Source organism: Arachis hypogaea, chromosome 12 (genome assembly GCF_003086295.3).
Source record: "Arachis hypogaea cultivar Tifrunner chromosome 12, arahy.Tifrunner.gnm2.J5K5, whole genome shotgun sequence".
Taxonomy (NCBI): domain Eukaryota; kingdom Viridiplantae; phylum Streptophyta; class Magnoliopsida; order Fabales; family Fabaceae; genus Arachis; species Arachis hypogaea.
The window spans coordinates 35,116,663-35,124,643 of NC_092047.1; the positions used below are offsets into that span (position 1 = coordinate 35,116,663).

The 7,981-nt window shown below is 35.3% G+C and overlaps 1 non-coding gene across 1 annotated transcript; it reads left to right on the forward strand.

Annotated features, from left to right (window-relative positions):
* The first annotated feature begins 694 nt into the window (after window positions 1–694).
* Window positions 695–802, forward strand: LOC112731052 (small nucleolar RNA R71). The gene has a single exon (XR_003166847.1). It is a non-coding gene; the product is annotated as a small nucleolar RNA R71 (small nucleolar RNA).
* Window positions 803–7,981: the final 7,179 nt, after the last annotated feature.

Sequence of the window (7,981 nt, forward strand, 5' to 3'; positions counted from 1 at the left end):
GAGTTTCAGTAACTCTTTTACTCAGCTGACCCACTTGTGCCTCCAAACTTCTGATGGAGGACCTTGTTTCAGTCATGAAACTGAGAGTATTCTAAGATAGATCAGAGACTATGGTTTCTAAGTCAGAGAGGCTCTGCTTAGAATTCTCTGTCTGTTGTTCAGAAGATGATGGAAAAGGCTTGCTATTGCTAAACCTATTTCTCCCACCATTATTATTGAAGCCTTGTTGGGGCTTTTGTTGATCCTTCCATGAGAAATTAGGATGATTTCTCCATGAAGGATTATAGGTGTTTCTATAGGATTCTCCCAGGTAATTCACCTCTTCCATTGCAGGATTCTCAGGGTCATAAGCTTCTTCTTTAGAGGAAGCTTCTTTAGCACTATCAGATGCAGCTTGCATTCCAGTCGGATTCTGAGAGATCATATTGACTTGCTGAGTCAATATTTCGTTCTGAGCCAATATGGCATTTAGAGTATCAATCTCAAGAACTCCTTTCTTCTGAGTCACCCCATTATTCACAGGATTTCTTTCAGAAGTATACATGAACTGGTTATTTGCAACTATTTCAATGAGTTCCTGGGCTTCTGCAGGCATTTTCTTCAGATGAAGAGATCCACCAGCAGAGTGGTCCAATGACATCTTGGACAATTTAGACAGATCATCAGAGAATATACATAAGATGCTCCATTCTGAAAGCATGTCAGAAGGACACCTTCTGATCAATTGCTTGTATCTTTCCCAAGCTTCATAGAGGGATTCACCTTCCTTCTGTCTAAAGGTTTGGACTTCCACTCTAAGCTTGCTCAACTTTTGAGGTGGAAAGAATTTGGTCAAGAAAGCATTGACCAACTTTTTCCAAGAGTTCAGGCTTTCTTTAGGTTGTGAGTCCAACCATATCCTAGCTTTGTCTCTTGCAGCAAAGGGGAAAAGCATAAGTCTGTAGACCTCTGGATTAACCCCATTGGTCTTAACAGTGTCACAGATTTGCAAGAATTCAGCTAAGAACTGATGACGATCTTCCAATGGAAGTCCATGAAACTTGCAATTCTGCTGCATTAGAGAAACTAATTGAGGCTTAAGCTCAAAGTTGTTTTCTCCAATTGTAGTAATTGAGATGCTTCTTCCATAGAAGTCAGAAGTTGGTGCAGTAAAGTCACCAAGCATCTTCCTTGCATCTCCACCACTGTTGTTGGGTTCGGCTGCCATGTCTACTTCTTTTTCAAAAATTTATGTAAAGTCCTCTCCAGAGTGTTGTGCTTTAGCTTCTCTTAGTTTCCTCTTCAGAGTCCTTTCAGGTTCAGGATCGGCTTCAACAAGAATGTTCTTATCCTTGTTCCTGCTCATATGAAAAGAAGAGAACAAAGAGAGAAGAGGAATCCTCTATGTCACAGTATAGAGATTCCTTTATGTAAGTAGAAGAATGGAAGAATAGAAGAATGAGGTAGAGAGGGACTAAGAGTAATTCGAACACAGAGAGAGGGAGAGGGTTCGAATTATGAGTAGAAGAGAAGTGTTAGTAAATAAATAAATAGAAAGAGATGAGAGAGAGAGTATTCGAATTTTAAAAAGAGGTCGAAGAAAAATATTTTTATTTTTATTTAATTAATTAAGTTAGAATTCAAAATTTAAGAAAAGAAATAAAATAAAATTAGAATTTAAAATAATTAGTTAATAAAAAAGAATTTTGAAAAAGTGGTTAGTGATTTTTGAAAATTAGAAGTGGAAAAGTAGTTAGTTAGTTTTGAAAAAGATAAGAAATAGTAAACTTTTTAAAATTAAAACAAACAAGTCAAGTGGTTAATTGAAAAAGATTTGAAAATAAATTTTGAAAAGATAGGAAGTTAGAAAAAGATTTTGAAATTAAACTTTTTAAAAAGATATGATTGAAATTTATTTTGAAAAGATTTGAAAAAGAAATTTAAAAAAGATTTGATTTTGAAAATTAAAGTTGATGACTTGACTAACAAGAAACTAAAAGATATGATTCTAGAATTTAAAGATTGAACCTTTCTTAACAGAAAAGTAACAAACTTGAAATTTTTTTATCAAAACATTAATGGTTAGTAAAGTTTTCGAAAATGTGAAATAAAATTAAGAAAAAGATTTTGAAAATTTTATTTTGAAGAATTTTCGAAAAACATGAAAAAAAATGAAAAAAATTTAATTTTAAAAAAGATTTGAAAAGATAGAATTTTTAAATTGAAATTTTGACTTGACTAACAAGAAACAACCAAATTTTGAAAATTTTTTGACCAAATCAACTCAAAATTTTGAAAATTATGAGTAACATAAGGGAAATATATTATTTTTTATTTTTGAATTAATGAAGAAAGAGAAAAACACCAAAATGACACAAGACATAAGAATTTAAGATCAAAACAATTAATGCATGCAAGAACACTTTGAATGTCAAGATGAACACCAAGAACACTTTGAAGATCATGATGAACATCAAGAACATATTTTTGAAAATTTTTAAGAAAAGAAACACATGCAAGACACCAAACTTAAAAATTTTTAATGTTTAGACACTATGAATTCGAAAATGTATATGAAAAACAACAAAGAACACAAAACAAGAAAATCACAAGATTAAACGAAGAAAATCATCAAGAACAAATTAAAGATCAAAGAAGAACATAATGCATATATTTTCGAAAATTTCAGAAAATTTAATAACATGCAATTGACACCAAACTTAAAATTTGACACAAGACTCAATCAAGAAACACAATTTTTTTTTATTTTGTGATTTTTAAAAATTTTTTTGTATATTTTTCGAAATTATTTGGGAAAAAGAAAATAAAGAAATTCAAAATTTTTAATAAGAATTCCAGGATTCGTGCAATGTTAGTCTAAAGTTTCGGTCCAAAAGAATTAGACATGGCCAAATGGCCAGCCAAGCTTTAGCATAACAAATACAGACATGTCCTTTCTATAATGGAAAGTGGAAAGCTCGGTCCAAAAGATTAGACAAGGCTTAACAGCCAGCCAGGCTTCAACATATCTCAAGAAGCTCTAGAATTCATTCTTAAAAATTCTGAAGAACATTTTTTTTTCGAATATAAAAATAAAAAGCTTAAACATAAAATAAAATTACCTAATCTAAGCAACAAGATGAACCTTCAGTTGTCCCAACTCAAATAATCTCCGGTAACGGCACCAAAAACTTGGTGCACAAAATTGTGATCACACTTTTCACACTTTTCATCTGTTGGTTCTCACTAGCATCGGAATAGGATCTCTCTATCCTTTTGCACACTGTAACTGCGCCCAACATTCACGAGTTTGAAGCTCGTCACAGTCATCCTTTCTCAGATCCTACTCAGAATACCACAGACAAGGTTTAGACTTTCCGAATCTCAAGAATGCTGCCAATTGGTTCTAGCCTATACCACGAAGATCCTAATCTCACGGACATGGTCCGTGGATTAGAGACCCAATAGAATATACTCTGGCTGTCGTCCAATGACTACGTTGAACATCATGTAGACCGCTTGTGGTTGTCAGGCACGCGGATCTTGGCTAAGCGAGTAACGAAGATAGTGGGTGATTGTCCCGGGTCACCCCTTCATTTTGACTTAACTGAATTAAGTACGAGAGTATATCTTGGAGAATAAGTAAGCATGAATTGAAAGAGAAACAGTAGTACTTGCATTAATTCATGAAGAACAGCAGAGCTCTGCACCTTAATCTATAAGGTGTAGAAACTCCACCGTAGAAAATACATAAGAGAAAAAGGTCTAGGCATGGCCGAATGGCCAGCCTCCAAAACATAACATGTGATTCCAAAAGTGATAATCCCCTAATACAATAGTAAAAAGTTCTATTTATACTAAACTAGTTACTAGGGATTACAGAAATTAAGTAACTAAGTGCAGATAGTGCAGAAATCTACTTCCGGAGCCCACTTGGTGTGTGCTTGGGCTGAGCATTGAGCTTTACACGTACATAGGCCATTTCTAGAGTTAAACGCCAGCTTGGATGCCAGTTTGGGTGTTTAACTCCAGTTCTGGTGCCAGTTCTGGCGTTTTACGCCAGAAAAGGGTCTCTGGTGGGCGTTTGAACGCCAGTTTGGGCCATCAAATCTCGGGCAAAGTATGAACTATTATATATTGTTGGAAAGCCCAAGATGTCTACTTTTCAACGCAATTGAGAGAGAGTGCCAATTGGCCTTCTGTAGCTCCCCAAAATCCACTTTGAGTGCAGGAGGGTCAGAATCCAACAGCATCTGCAGTCCTTTCTCAGCCTCTGAATCAGATTTTTGCTCAGGTTCTTCAATTTCAGCCAGAAAATACCTGAAATTATAGAGAAACACACAAACTCATAGTAAAGTCTAGAAATGTAATTTTTGCATAAAAACTAATAAAAATATAATAAAAAGTAACTAAAACATACTAAAAACTATGTAAAAATAATGCCAAAAGGGTATAAATTATCCGCTTATCACCCATTTGTTTGGGGATGATACAGTGTTGCTATTTTATGGCGAACTCCGTAACAGCTTAAGACAGAATCCAGATGTCTGTTGCAGAAATGAGTACCTCCATCACTAATCAGTGTCCTAGGGACACCAAATCTGCTAAAGATGTTCTTTTGGAGGAACTTCATTACTACTCTGGTGTCATTTGTGGGTGTTGCTATTGCTTCAACCCATTTAGACACATAATCTACTGCCACAAGGATGTAGGTGTTTGAGTATGAAGGCAGGAAGGGTCCTATGAAATCTATGCCCCATACGTCAAACAACTCAATCTCTAGGATTCCTTGCTGAGGCGTGTTGTGACCATGGGGGAGATTGCTAGCCCTTTGGCAACTATCACAGTTACGAACAAACTCTCTAGAATTCTTAAAGAGAGTAGGCCAGTAAAAGCCACTTTGGAGAACCTTGGTGGCTGTCTGCTCACCTCCAAAGTGTCCTCCACAGTCTGAGCCATGGCAGTGCCATAGAATTCTCTGTGCCTCTTCTTCAGACACACATCGTCAGATTATTCCATCCGAGCATCTCTTAAAGAGATATGGTTCATCCCATAGGTAATACTTTGCGTCATGCATGAGTTTCCGGGCTTGCTGCCTAGTAAATTCCTTGGGAATGAACCTTATAGCTTTGTAATTTGCAATGTCTGCAAACTAAGGTACTGTCCGGATGGCATAGAGTTGCTCATCTGGAAAAGATTTGGATATGTCAGTGGAGGGAAAAGAAGTCCCTGCTACTGGCTCAATCCGGGACAAGTGATCAGCCACCTGATTTTCTGTCCCTTTTTTTGTCTCTAATTTCTATATCAAACTTTTGCAGGAGTAATACCCAGCTTATAAGTCTGGGTTTAGAATCCTTCATAGTGAGTAGATATTTTAGAGCAGCCTGGACAGTATAAATAATAACCTTAGATCCTACTAGGTAGGATCTGAACTTGTCAATGGCATAAACCACTACAAGTAGCTCCTTTTCTGTAGTAGTGTAGTTCTTCTGTGCATCATTTAGTACGTGACTAGCATAATAAATGACATGCATAAGCTTGTCATGTCTCTGCCCTAGGACTGCGTGATGAGAGAAATTTTGCGTGGTTTAGAAATTTGCGGATAAATCCTCGTTGCAAGTATAGTTTCTAAACCTTCAAAAGTCCTTTCATACAAACGTTTTGGTTGTCACAAGTAACAAACCCCTAAATAAATTGATAACTGTAGTATTCAAACCTCGGGTCGTCTTCTCAAGGAACTGCAGGGAAGTATGTTCTTATTATTGGTTATGGAGGTTGTAAATTGGGGTTTTGAGAATGAGGAGAGAATGGTTTAATCAGCAATTAAAGTAAATGAAGAACAGGTAATTTAAATGGCAAGTAAAATAAATAAATGACTGTAAATAAACTTTTGGCAAGGTATGAGAAATTAGAGGTCCTATCCTAGCTATCCTTATCAATGATGATGAGAATTGAATCTTAATTCCACTTTATTAATCTTTACTAAGATAAAGGAAGGTCAAGGGATTAATTGGTTTGATCTTCGAATCCTATTTATTTCCTAAGAAAAGATTGGGATTATTGAAGTTCAGTTTAATTAACAAAGATAATAATTATCAATCATGTTTGTGTTTGATAACTTCTGAGTTACTAATTTCTTAACCAAGACCAAAAAGGAGAAAAGTAAATCTACTGGAATAAAAATGTCTTCAGATGGGAATAACAATAATGTAAATAAGAGAAAGCAATATTAAACTGAAATACCTCAAATAACATTAATTCAAAAGAGTAATCTGTAACATGGAAGAATTCATAAATTAAATTGCAAAAGTAAATAAAAAGGAATATTGAACCTGATAAAGAGATAATCCTGAAAGTCTAAATCCTAATCCTAAAGAGAAAAGAGAGAGGAGAGAATCTCCCTCTCAAAACTAAATCTAAATCATGAAAACTAACTAAAGTGGTGACTCTCTTTGAACAGATGCATTCCCTCACTTCATAACCTCTGGTCTATGCCTTCTGGACTTGGATTTGGGCCAAAAAGGGCTTCAGAATTCGCTGGGAGCGTTTTCTGCAATTTCTGGTGCGTGGCCTCTGTCACGCGTCCGCGTGGGTCACGCGGTCGCGTCATTCAGAGTTTTCCTTGTCACGCGGTCACGTCAGTCATGCGGCCGCGTCGCTGCTTCTTCGCTCTTGGCATGCGTCCGCGTCGCCCATGCGATCGCGTGGATGCCAGTTTCTTCACAAACTCTGTTTTATGCTTTCCTTCCATTTTTGTATGTTTCCTTTCCATCCTTTAAGTCATTCCTGCCTTAGAAGATCTGAAACTACTCAACACACTAATCACGGCATCGAATGGAAATAAAGGTAATTAAAATAATTAATTTTAAAGCATAGGAAACATGTTTTTCACATACATCACATAATAAGGAAGGGAAAGTAAAACCATGCAATTAATATGAATAAGTGGGTGAAGGATTGAATAAATCACTCAAACTAAGCACAAAATATATCATAAAATATGGGTTTATCAACCTCCCCACACTTAAACAATAGCATATCCTCATGCTAAGTCCAAGAGTAATGTTAGGTTTAGGTGGTGGAATGTCATGCAATGCAATCTAATCTAAATGCAACTACCTAAATGAATGATGCGTCATGCAATTCTTATTTTTATTCACTTGTATATAAAGCTTACATGTAGTTGAATTAATTCACATTCTCAAGGAGTCACACACACCCCCCCCACACACACACACACACACACACACACACACACACACACACATATATATATATATATATATATATAGCCAAACCTTAGATAATGATAAAGCACTTTTACAGTTGAGATGCGAGAGAAAAACATTTTATAAACTTGCAAGATAATTAATAATTCAAACAGAGATATATGTTAATGAGCTATTGAACCCTCACTGGATTTTGTGTTTACTCTCTAATCACTCAGTGTTTTTTGGGTTAATCACTCTATTCTTCTTTTTATTCTTTCTTTCTATAACTTCGTTCTTCATCTAACCAATCAACAATTATAGAATATAGACATACAAAAGTCATGAGGTCTTGAATTAAGGTTGTAATGGGGCCAAGGTAAAGGTAAGGGTATATGTATAAGGCTAAGTGAGCTAATAAGTGAATCCTTAATTAGTCTAATATCTCACCTAACATACATACTTTGTAAAGCAAAGCTTCTTTACCTATTTTCCCATATTTTCCCACTTTTGATGTTACATGCTCATGTTTCAATGTTTATTATTTTTATCCCATGTGCATTGCTTTATTTCACAATTGGGGAATTCTTTTGTGTCCCCTTTATTCATAACACTTTTTTTTAATGCACATGGTAATTCAATTATTTTGATTTCACATGAGCATGCTTTCCAAAACTTTTATTTTGAATTATTTTATTCTTTTCAACTTTTCTACCTTTTATTTTTATCATCCATATTCCCAATAGGTTTTCCCACATTTAAACCCTACACAATTTCTATCTTAAGCTAACCAA